The sequence below is a fragment of the Oryctolagus cuniculus genome, chromosome 7, assembly GCF_964237555.1.
Source record: "Oryctolagus cuniculus chromosome 7, mOryCun1.1, whole genome shotgun sequence".
In the NCBI taxonomy this organism is placed as follows: domain Eukaryota; kingdom Metazoa; phylum Chordata; class Mammalia; order Lagomorpha; family Leporidae; genus Oryctolagus; species Oryctolagus cuniculus.
The window spans coordinates 42,524,802-42,536,216 of record NC_091438.1 but is presented as its reverse complement, the minus strand read 5'-3'; positions in this window follow the sequence as shown (position 1 = coordinate 42,536,216).

Here is an 11,415-nt window from a genome sequence, read left to right as displayed (position 1 = left end):
CACTGGGTGCTGTTTCCTTTGGAGCAGGGCACTGCAGCGGAGGACTGCTTGGGTGCGAGGGGAGCCAGCACCCCAGGGTGCCAGTGGGGAGGAGGGCTGAGCTCCTGGGGCTTCTTCCTGCGCCCCGCCAGCTGCTCCATGGAGAGACAGCCCCACAGCCCTCCCTCCGCGCCAGGCAGAGCTACAGGGGCCTCCGACTTTGTGGGAGGGGCGTGTGTTGATCAGCCTCAGCTGTGTCTGCCAGGCAGCTGACACCTCATCTGTCACCGGCGCCCACACTTGCTGTCCCCAGCTTCCCCGCACTTCTCGTGACTCCTTCCTCACTGCGGCAGCTGCCTTTGGCTCTTGGTAGATGAATGTGCGGAGGCACCGTGCAGCCACCCCCGTCCTGGCCACACGTCCCTGCCCGGGGTGTGACGAGTGAGGCCGCGTCCACCTGTCCACACCACCTGCTGTCCCTGCTGCCCTGAAGGCCCTCCTCCAGCCAAGAGCAAGCGTGCGCATGCTCCCTCCCCTCCAAGGCCGCTGCCCGCTTGTGAGGTTATCTGAGCACTCCCTTGCCTGTAAGCTCCCTCGCTCACCCACCCACGTGCTCAGGCAGCTCTTTGTGGGAGAAACAAAGCAAAGCTCACTTCTCGCCGGAGACACCTGCCTGGTCTGTCAGTCTGTCAGGTGTGTTCTTGTCATTAAACTCTGCTACCTCAGTTACCACCTAAAACAAAACAAACAAACAGAAAGGGGGCCAGTGCTGTGGCACAGAGAGTTAAAGCCCTTGCCTGCAGTGCCAGCATCCCATATGGGTGCTGGTTGGAAGCCCGGCTGCTCCACTTCCGGTCCAGCTCCCGGCTAATGTACTAGGAAAGGCAGCAGAGTATGGCCCAAGTCCTGGGGCCCCTGCACCCACATGGGAGACCCGGAAGAAGCTCCTGGATCCTGGCTTCGGCCTGGTCCAGCCCCAGTCATTGCAGCCAACTGGGGAGTGAACCAGCAAATGGAAGATCTCTTCGTCTCTCTGCCTCTCTGTAACTCTGCCTTTCAAATAAATAAATAAATCTTAAAAAAAAAAAAAAAAAAAAGCATATCCAGGAGTATCCAGGAAGAAACCAGGCACTCTGATTGGGATTCGGGTGTTCCAAGTGACTTAGACATTAACCAGCTGTACCACGACACCCATCCCACTTCTTATATTTGTGTTTAATTTAAAAAAAAAATTTTTTTTTTTGACAGGCAGAGTGGACAGTGAGAGAGAGAGACAGAGAGAAAGGTCTTCCTTTTCCGTTGGTTCACCCCACAATGGCCGCCGCGGCTGGTGCGCTGCGGCCAGCACACGGTGCTGATCTGAAGCCAGGAGCCAGGTGCTTCTCCTGGTCTCCCATGTGGGTGCAGGGCCCAAGCACTTGGGCCATCCTCCACTGCCCTCCCGGGTCACAGCAGAGAGCTGGACTGGAAGAGGAGCAACCAGGATGGAATCCGGCGCCCCAACCGGGACTAGAACCGGGGTGCTGGCGCCGCAGGCAGAGGATTAGCCTATTGAGCCGCGGTGCTGGCCTTTTTTTTAATTTGAGAGGCAGAGAGACAGAGACAGACGGAGATATCCCACCTGTTGGTTCACTCCTCAGATGCCTGCAGCAGCTGGGACTGGGCCAGGCTGAAGCCAGGAGCAGGATTTTCCATTGGGTGGTAGGGACGCAACCACCTGGATCCAACACTTGCTGCCCCAGGGTGTACGTTGGTGGCAAGCTGGAATCCATGCTGCAGCCGAGCCTCGAACACAGGCAGCAGGTGTCCCAGGTCAGACGCTGCCCCTTTGAGTTTTTTTTTTTTTAATTTATTATATAAAAAAAAAAAAAACACTATGATATTCATGTCATTTTTAAGTGTCCGGCTCCGTAGGGTTAGCTGGATTCCCGTGGTTGTGTAACAGAGCTCCCGAACTTCCTCAACCTGCAAGTCTAAAACTCGGTTCCATCCAATAACACAACTGCCCGTTCTCCTTCACCCAGAGCCCCATTGACTCTGCAACGTGAGTACCTAGAAACCTCCCGCGAGTGCGATCATACAGCAGTTTTCCTTTTGTGACCCGGCATAATGTGCTCCAGGCCACCGTATGGCGGGAGTGTCAGCACAGCCTTCTGTTTTAAGGCCGAGTAATACTCCACTGTGTAGAGAGACCACGTTGTCTCCATCCCTTCCCCCACCGAGGGACATGCAGGTGGTCTCTGCCTCTGGGCTGTTGGGAAGAACACTGCGGTAAATGTGAGTGTGCAAACATCTCGTCAAGATCTAGATGAGGGGCCGGCGCTGTGGCGTAGCAGGTAAAGCTGCACTGGCTGCAGTGCTGGCATCCCAAATGGGTGCCGGTTCGAATCCCAGCTGCTCCACTTCCCATCCAGCTCTCTACTAGGGCTTGGGAAAGCAGTAGAAGATGGCCCAAATCCTTGGGCCCCTGCACCCACATGGGAGACCCGGAAGAAGCTCCTGGCTCCTGGCTTCAGATCGGCACAGCTCTGGCCGTTGTGGCCAATTGGAGAGTGAACCATCAGATGGAAAACCTCTCTCTCTCTCTCTCTCTCTCTCTCTCTCTCTCTCTCTGCCTCTCTTCTTTCTGTGTAACTCTGACTTTCAAATAAATAAATTAGTTAAAAAAAAAAAAAAAAGATCCGGTTGACTGTGCTGTTTTCACCAGAGCCTTTTGGCGTCTCTAGTTTCAGAACACCCCGGACTTACGATGGGTCCACTGGCAGTGTTATGGTTTTCTGACTTTAGGATGGCATGAAAGTGCTGTGCATTCAGTAGAACCCTACTTTGCATTTTGATCTTTTCCTGGACAGCGATAGGTGACACAGTCCCCTCTCCTGATGCTGGCTGAGGTCAGTGAAGCCACAGCTCCCAGGGCACACTCCTGACCCACAACACAGCATTGTGCTGCACAGCTAAACCATGTGGAAGACTGGCTGGATTAGGTGTATTTTAAAAAAAGACATTTATTTATTTGAAAGGCAGAGCAACAGAGAGGGAGAGGGAGAGGGGGAGGAGGAGGGAGAGGGGGAAGGGAAGGGGGAGGGGGAGTGAGAGGGAGAGAAGTCTTCCATCTGCTGGTTCACCCCCTAAATGGCCACAATGGCTGGAGCTGCACCAGTCTGAGGCCAGGAGCCTGGAACTTCCTCTGTGTTTCCATTGCAGATGCAGGGGCCCAAGGACTTGGACCATCTTCCACTGCTTTCCCAGGCCATAGCAGAGAGCCGGATGAGAAATGGAGCAGCTGGGACTCAAACCAACACCCATATGGGATGCCGGCACTTCAGGCGGTAGTTTTACCCACTATACCACAGCACTGGCCACAGAGTAGGCATATTTTAAAAATGATTTATTTATTTACTTGAAAGGCAGAGGGATTGTGATAGGGGAATAGAGAGTGAGTGAGCCAGCAAGCGAGCGAGAGAGAGAGGTAGCCTCCATCCATTGATTCATTCCCCAAATAGCCTCTACTGCCAGGGCTGGGCCAGACAAAAGCCAGGAGCCAGGAGCTTCTTCCGGGTCTCTCACATGGATGCGGGGGCCCAAGCACTTGGGCCATCTGCTGCTGCTTTCCCAGGCGCATTAACAGGGAGCTGGATCAGAAGTGAAGCTGCTGGCAATTGAACCAGTACCTATATGGGATGCCAGTGTTGCAGGCAGCGGCTTAACCTGCTATGCCACAGGACTGTCCCCTACTCCCATGCCCACCCCTGGTCTCCAGATGGCGTGTTATGGGACTTGTTGACCTACATCATTGCATGAGTCCATTCTAATAAACGCCTTCTCATATATCCACATTTATATCTGTACCTATCTATACTGTATTGGTTCAGTCTCGGGAGAATCCTAATACACCCCCTTCCTCCCATTCCCCACCCTGGCTTTTCTGAATGTATGGACCACAGTTTGCTTTTCCTTCCATCCATCAGCGGACACTTGGGTTGCCTCCATGTTTTGACTGTCATGAGCAGTGCTGCTGTATTAGCTTTGCATCGCAGCGCAATACTGACATAGGTTACTTATAGAGAAGAGGCGTTTGCTCACCGTTTTAGAGGTTCAAAGGTACGGGGCCTGCCTCAGGCGGTGCAGTTCTGGTGACAGCCACGGTGGAAGGCAGGTGGCAGGTGGCAGGTGGTGCAGTGTGTGGAAAAAGGACCACGGGACAAGTTAGCGAGCAGAAAGAACGACTCCTATCCCACAAGCCCTTCAAAAGGCACCTCCCACACCCAGTGAACTCCCACCAGGCCCTGGCTCTCCAAAGTATTTCCCAATGGCACCATGCTGGAGATGGGGGTTGGAGCACCACTACGTGGGATGCCCACATCCTGTGCTGGAGTCCCGCCTCTGCCTTTGTTTCCAGTCCAGTTTCCTGCTAAAACACCTGGGAGGCAGCAGATGATGGCTCAAATATCGAGTCCCTGCTAAGCTCGTGGGAGGCCCAAATGCAATTTTATTTTAAGATTTATTTTATTTATTTGAAAAGCAGAGTTACAGAGAGAGGCAGAGAGAGAGAGGGAGAGAGAGAGAGAGAGAGAGAGAGAGAGAGAGATGTCTTCCATATGCTGGTTCACTCCCCAAATGACTGCAATGGCCAGAGCTGAGCTGATCAGAAGCCAGGAGCCAGGAGCTTCTTCCAGGTCTCCCGCGCGGGTGTGGGGGCCCAAGGACTTGGGCCATCTTCTACTGCTTTCCCAGGCCACAGCAGAGAGCTGGATCGGAAGAGGAGCAGCCAGGACTAGAACCGGCGCCCACATGGGATGCTGGTGCTGCAGGCTGGGGCTTTAACCCACTGTGCCACAGTGCCGGCCCCCAGATGTAATTTTAGATGCCTTCCTTTGGCCTGGTCCAGCCCCAGCTGTTTTGGGCATTTGGGGAGGGAACCAGTGAGTGGAAGATTCTCATTCTCTCTCTCTCTCTCTCTCTCTCTCTCTCTCTCTCTCTCTCTCCCCCTTCCTCCCCTCTGTCACTCTGCCTTTCAAATACATAAAAATGAATAAATAGACTTTTTTAAAAATAGCACCATTCTGGGGACCAAAGTCTCAAGTGAACCCTTGGGGGACTCAAACCACATCCAGACCACAGCAGCTGCTGTGACCCTGGGTGTATGAGCAGCCCATTGAAACTCAGCTTTAGTTCTTTTGTGTATAAACTCAGAAATGGAATTGCTGGATTATACAGTCACTCCAGGTTCAATTTTTTGAGGATCTTTCATTAACAGTTTCCAAAGTGGCTGTACCATGTTCCATCCCCACCAGCAAATAGTGCACAAGCACAGTTGATATTTTCTGATTCTGTGAGTTTTATTTTTTTGGAGGTGGGGGTTAAAGATTTATTTATTTATTTGAAAGTCAGTTACAGAGAGGGAGGGAAAGTCAGAGAGAGAGATCTTCCGTCCTCTGGTTCACTCCCCAGATGTGGCAATGGCCAATGCTGGACCAGGACAAAGTAGGAGCCAGGAGCTTCATCCAGGTCTCCCTCACGGGTGGCAGGGTACCAAACACTTGGGCCATCTTCCACTGCTTTTCCCAGGCCATCAACAGGGAACTGGATTGGAAGTGGTATTACCAGCTGATGAAGGCCATCTCAGTTCTTGTCTCAAATAGAAGAATTTCCATGTGGACAGGGACAGTGAGCAAAGCAAGATTTGTTTACAGGACAAGCCTCCTGCAGCAGCCAGGAAGGGGTTCCAAGGGAGGAATGCCCTGGGGAAGCTTGCGGGTACCGACTCCTTTTATGAGCAAAAGTAGCTGCCTAGATTTAACCAATCAGGGTAGGAGCAGAATAATACCTAATAACCAATCAAAGGGCTAGAATAACAACCAATCAGAAGGCTAGAAATAACAACCAATCCGAGGACTGGGAATAACAACCAATCAGAGGCAGGGATAAAAAACCCATCGGAGGGCTGGAATTGGTAATCCTATCTAACCTATTCTCTTGAGAAAGCTATGCGTTGCTAAAGTAGCTCTGGGAAGAAGCAAGCACACTGTCCACTCTTGCAGGGATTCTGCCGCTTTCCTCATTCTGACTGGGACCTGGACCTAAGTGCCCATTAGCCCATCTAACTCCTCACAGTGGAGCAGCTGGGACCCTCTCTCGCTCACATGGGATGCTCACATCAAAGGCTTTACCTGCTATGCCACAATGCTGGCCCCTGGGTTTTTGTTTTGCTTTGTTTGCTTTTTTAAGATTTATTTATTTGGGACCCGCGCTGTGATATAGCCAGTAAAGCCGCTGCCTGCAGTGCTGGCATCCCATATGGCTGCCAGTTCAAGTCCTGGCTGCTCCACTTCCAATCTGGTTCTCTGCTATGGCCTGGGAAAGCGGTAAATGATGGCCTAGGTCCTTGGGCCCCTGTACTCACGAGGGAGACCAGGAAGAAGCTCCTGGCTTCTGGCTTCAGACTGGTCAACTGGGGAGTGAACCAGCGGATGGAACACATCTCTCTCTCTGTCTCTCCTTCTCTCTCCGTGTAACTCTTTCAAATACATAAATATTTGAAAAAGAGATTTATTTATTTATTTGAAAGGCAGAGTTACAGAGAGGCAGAGAGAGTGAGGTGTTCCATCTGCTAGTTCACTCCCCAAATGGCTGCAGCAGCTGGAGCTGAGCCACTCTGAAGCCAGGAGTCAGGAGCTTCTTCTGGGTCTCCCACGCGGGTGCAGGGGCCCAAGCACCAGGGCCATCTTCCACACTGCCTTCCCAGGCCATAGCAGAGAGCTGGATTGGGAGAAGAGCAGCCGGGACACGAACCGGTGCCCATATGGGATGCAGGCACTGCAGGCAGAGACTTAGCCCACTATGCCACAGTGCTGGCCCCCAAAAGGAGGAAATTATTAAATTAAGTTTAAACCTGAGCATGACTTTGTACTCGAGTCCTCACATAACAAACTGCAACCTGACTTGGTCCACATGGCTGAATCTTAGCCATCACAGAATCTGAGTGAGCTTCTGGCAATTGCATGCAGCCAGCTGGTTCAAAAAGGGCAAAACCCTCAGCCAGCTAAACCATCTCTGTACATCAATTCCATTTCCTGCCATAAATATCTGAGCACACTGCAGCCCGATTTCTCTGGACCTGTTCTGGGTCTGAGGACTGCCCAGTAACTAGAATCATGAATAAAGCCATTTAAGATCTTTATCTGGGGGTTTGGCACTGTGGTGCAGCAGGTAAAGTTGCTGACCGCAACACCAGCATCCCACATCAGAGTGTCTGTCTGAGGCTTGTTTGCTCTGCTTCCGACCCAGCTCTCTGCTAGCATGCACGAGAAAGCAGCAGAAGATGACCCAAGTACTTGGGCCCCTGTCCCCCATGGAGTTCTGAGATCCTGGCCTTGGCCTGGCCCAGCCCTGGCCGTTTTGATCATTTAGAGATTGAACCAGAAGATGGAAGATCTCTCTCTCTCTCTCTTTCCCTCTCTCTCTGTCACTCTGTCTTTCAAATAAATAAATCTTTAAAAACAATTGTTAAACTAAATTTGCCATAATTTTGTCTTTTTAAGATTTACTTGAGGGCCGGCGCCGCGGCTCACTAGGCTAATCCTCCGCCTAGCGGCGCCGGCACACCGGGTTCTAGTCCCGGTCGGGGCGCCGGATTCTGTCCCGGTTGCCCCTCTTCCAGGCCAGCCCTCTGCTGTGGCCAGGGAGTGCAGTGGAGGATGGCCCAGGTGCTTGGGCCCTGCACCCCATGGGAGACCAGGAAAAGCACCTGGCTCCTGGATCCTGCCATCGGATCAGCGCGGTGCGCCGGCCGCAGCGCGCCGGCCGCGGCGGCCATTGGAGGGTGAACCAACGGCAAAGGAAGACCTTTCTCTCTGTCTCTCTCTCTCACTGTCCACTCTGCCTGTCAAAAAAAAAAAAAAAAAAGATTTACTTGAAAGAGAGAGAGAGAGAGAGTGAGAGAGAGAGAGATGTCTTCCACCTACCGGTTCACTCTCTAAATGGCTGCAACAGGCCAGAGCTGAGCCAATCCAAACCCAGGAGCCAGGAGCTTCTTCCAGGTCTCCCACGTGGGTACAGGGGCCCAAGGATTTGGGCTATCTTCTACTGCTTTCCCAGGTGTGTTAGCAGGGAGCTGGATTGGAAATGCTGTACCCATGACTCGAACAGGCACCCCTATGGGATGCCGGCACTGCAGGCTGGGTCTTTTTTTAAATTTATTATTATTATTTTTCACAGGCAGAGTGGACAGTGAGAGAGAGAGACAGAGAGAAAGGTCTTCATTTTGTCGTTGGTTCACCCTCCAGTGGCTGCTACGGCTGGCGTGCTGCGGCCGGCGCACCGCGCTGATCCGAAGGCAGGAGCCAGATGCTTCTGGTCTCCCATGGGGTGCAGGGCCCAAGCACTTGGGCCATCCTCCACTGCACTCCTGGGCCACAGCAGAGAGCTGGCCTGGAAGAGGGGCAACCGGGACAGAATCCGGCGCCCCGACCAGCACTAGAACCCGGTGTGCCGGCGCCGCAAGGCGGAGGATTAGCCTATTGCCTATTAAGCCATGGCGCTGGCCCAGGCTGGGTCTTTAACCCACAGTGCCACAGTGCCAGCCCCATAATTTTGTCTTTTGACAAAATTTAGGGCACAATCAATGTGCTATTGAGAGAAAATTGAGCTGTGGGAAGAAGGCCAGGAAGGGGTGGGCTATGTACAACTCAAACAGGCTATTCATGGTAGGTCTCAGTAATCAGGTGAAGTTTTAGCCATGTTTGAACTGAACAGTGACACAATGAAGTGAATGAGAGTGAGAGCCATGTGGGTGCCTTGCGGAAGGGCTTCCAGATACAGACAGCAGCCAGTGAAAAGGCCATGGGGCAGGAGTGAGAGTTGCAGTTGAAATGAGAGATACTAGGTGAGCCTTTATAGCATGCTGGCATCACAGGCGGCAGCTTAACCTGCTGTGCCACAACTCTGGCCCATCACAAGTCATTTATTTGAGGGGTTGGCACTGTGGCGCAACGCATTAAAGCCCTGGCCTGAAGCACTGGCATCCAATATGGGCGCCGGTTCTAATCCTGGCTGCTCCTCTTCCGATCCAGCTCTCTGCTGTGGCCTGGGAAAGCAGTGGAAGATGGCCCAAGTCCTTGAGGCCCTGCACCTACATGGGAGACCCGGAAGAAGCTCTTGGCTCCTGGCTTCAGATTGGTGCAGCTCTGGCCATTGCAGCCATCTGGGGAGTGAACCAGCAGATGGAAGACTCTCTCTCTGTTTCTACCTCTCTCTGTAACTGTCTTTCAAATAAATAAAAAATAAATAAATAAAATTTATTTATTTGAGAGGCAGAGATGGAGAGAGATGAGAAAGAGAGCAAGCAAACCCCTATGTTCTGAGAGAAAGAGGCAACAAGTTCCAATCTGCTGATTCAACTGCCCAGATGCCCACAGTGGCTGGGGCTGGACTGGGAACTCAATCAAGGTTTCCCACTTGGGCGACAAGAACCTAACTACTTGAGCCATGGAACTCAACTCCTGCCCCGGGGGTCCGCATTAGAAAGAAGCTGGGATCAGGAGACAGAATGAGGAATTGAACCCATATACTCCATCCTAACTGGAGTCTTAACTGCTAGGCCACATGCTTAGAGGTTTTTTTGTTTTGTTTTTTGCTTTTTTTAAGATTTACTTGAGAAAGTGTAGATACAGAGACAGAGAGAGGTCTTCCATCGCTGGTTCACTCTCCCAAATGGCCGCAATGGCCGGAACTGGGCCAATCCGAAGCCAGGAGCCAGGAACTTCTTCTGGGTCTCCCACATGGGTGCAGGAACCCAAGCACTTGGGCCATCTGCTGCTGCTTTCCCAGGCCATAGCAGAGAGCTGAATCGGAAGTGGAGTAACTGGGACTTGAACCAGTGCCCATATGGGATGCCTGTGCTGCAGATAGATGCTTAACCTACTACAACACAGCACTGGTCCCATTTTTTGTTTTTGTTTTTGTTTTTAAGATTTGAAAGTGAGAGTTACAGAGAGGGAAAGAGAGAGACAGACAGAGAGATCTTCCACCCACTGGTTCACTCCCCCAATGGCTGCAACAGCCAGAACTGGGCTAGTGCAAAGCCAGGAGCTTCCTCTGGGTCTTCTTCATGGATGCAGGGGACCAAGGATTTGGGCCATTCCCAGGAACATTAGCAGGAAGCTGGATTGGAAGGGGGAACAGTCAGGACTTGAACTGGTGTCCATATGGGAAGCCAGCCCTGCAGGTGGCAGCTCTAACTGCTATGCCACAGCGCTGGCCCCCTCAGTGGGTATTTTGAGGTAGTTAACACAAGTCTGGAGTTCAAGAGAAGGGATCTATCCTAGAATTAATTTTCTTAATTGTAGTAAAATACACATAACTTAGAATTACTGTCAGTGTAATTTTATTTTATTATTTTTAAAATTATTTATTTTAAAAGTCAGAGTTATAGATAGAGGGAGAAATAGATAAAGAAAAATCTTTTATCTGTTGGTTCACTCCCCAAATGGCCACGATGACCAGGGTTGGGCCAGGCTACAGCCAGGAGCCAGGAGCTTCATCCACATCTCCCACAAGGGTGGCAGAGACCCAAGTACTTGGGTTGTCTTTTGCGGCTTTTCCCAGGCCACCAGCAGGGAGCTGGGTTGGAAGTGGAGCAGCTGGGACACGAACCAGCGCCCATATGGGATGCCAGCATCGCAAGGAGAGGCTTTTAACTGCTCCACCACAACTCCATCCCCTATCAGTGACATTCCACTGTACCCACACAATGATCCTCATACTCCAGTTACAGAACATTTGCACCACCTAAAAAGGAAACCCTGCACCAGCTAATCAGTCACTCCCCACTGCCCCTCCCACCCTGTCCCTGGCAACCACTCATTCACTAATCTCTTTCTGTCTATCTATACAGATTTGTCTTTTCTAGGTGTTTCATAGACATATGATTACATATCTGGCTTTTGTATTGCATTTCATTTTGCATTATGATTTCAAGTGGCATCTGTGTTGTAGCATATACCATAATTCATCCCTTTTTGTCACTGAATAATATTTCATTAGATGGATATGCCACATTTTTTTACCCATTCATGAGTTGGTGAATATGTGGGTCATTTCTACCTCTGGCTGTTGTGAATACTGCTGCCATGAACATTTGTGTAATGCTTTTGTTTGAACATCTGTTTTTAGTTCTTCTGAGTACATAGCCAGGAGTAAAACTGTTGGATCACATGCTAATTTTATGTTTAGCTTACTGAAGAATCCCCAAAGTGTTTTCCACAGTAACTGCACCATTCTACATTCCCATTAGCAATGTCTGAGGGTTCCACTTTCCCATAGCCTTATGCTTGTGATTTCCTGTCTTTGTTTGTTTTAATTTTAGCCATTCTGGTGGGTGTGAAGTGGTATCTCATTGAGTTGGCTTTAATTTGCATTTCCCTAATGACTAATGTT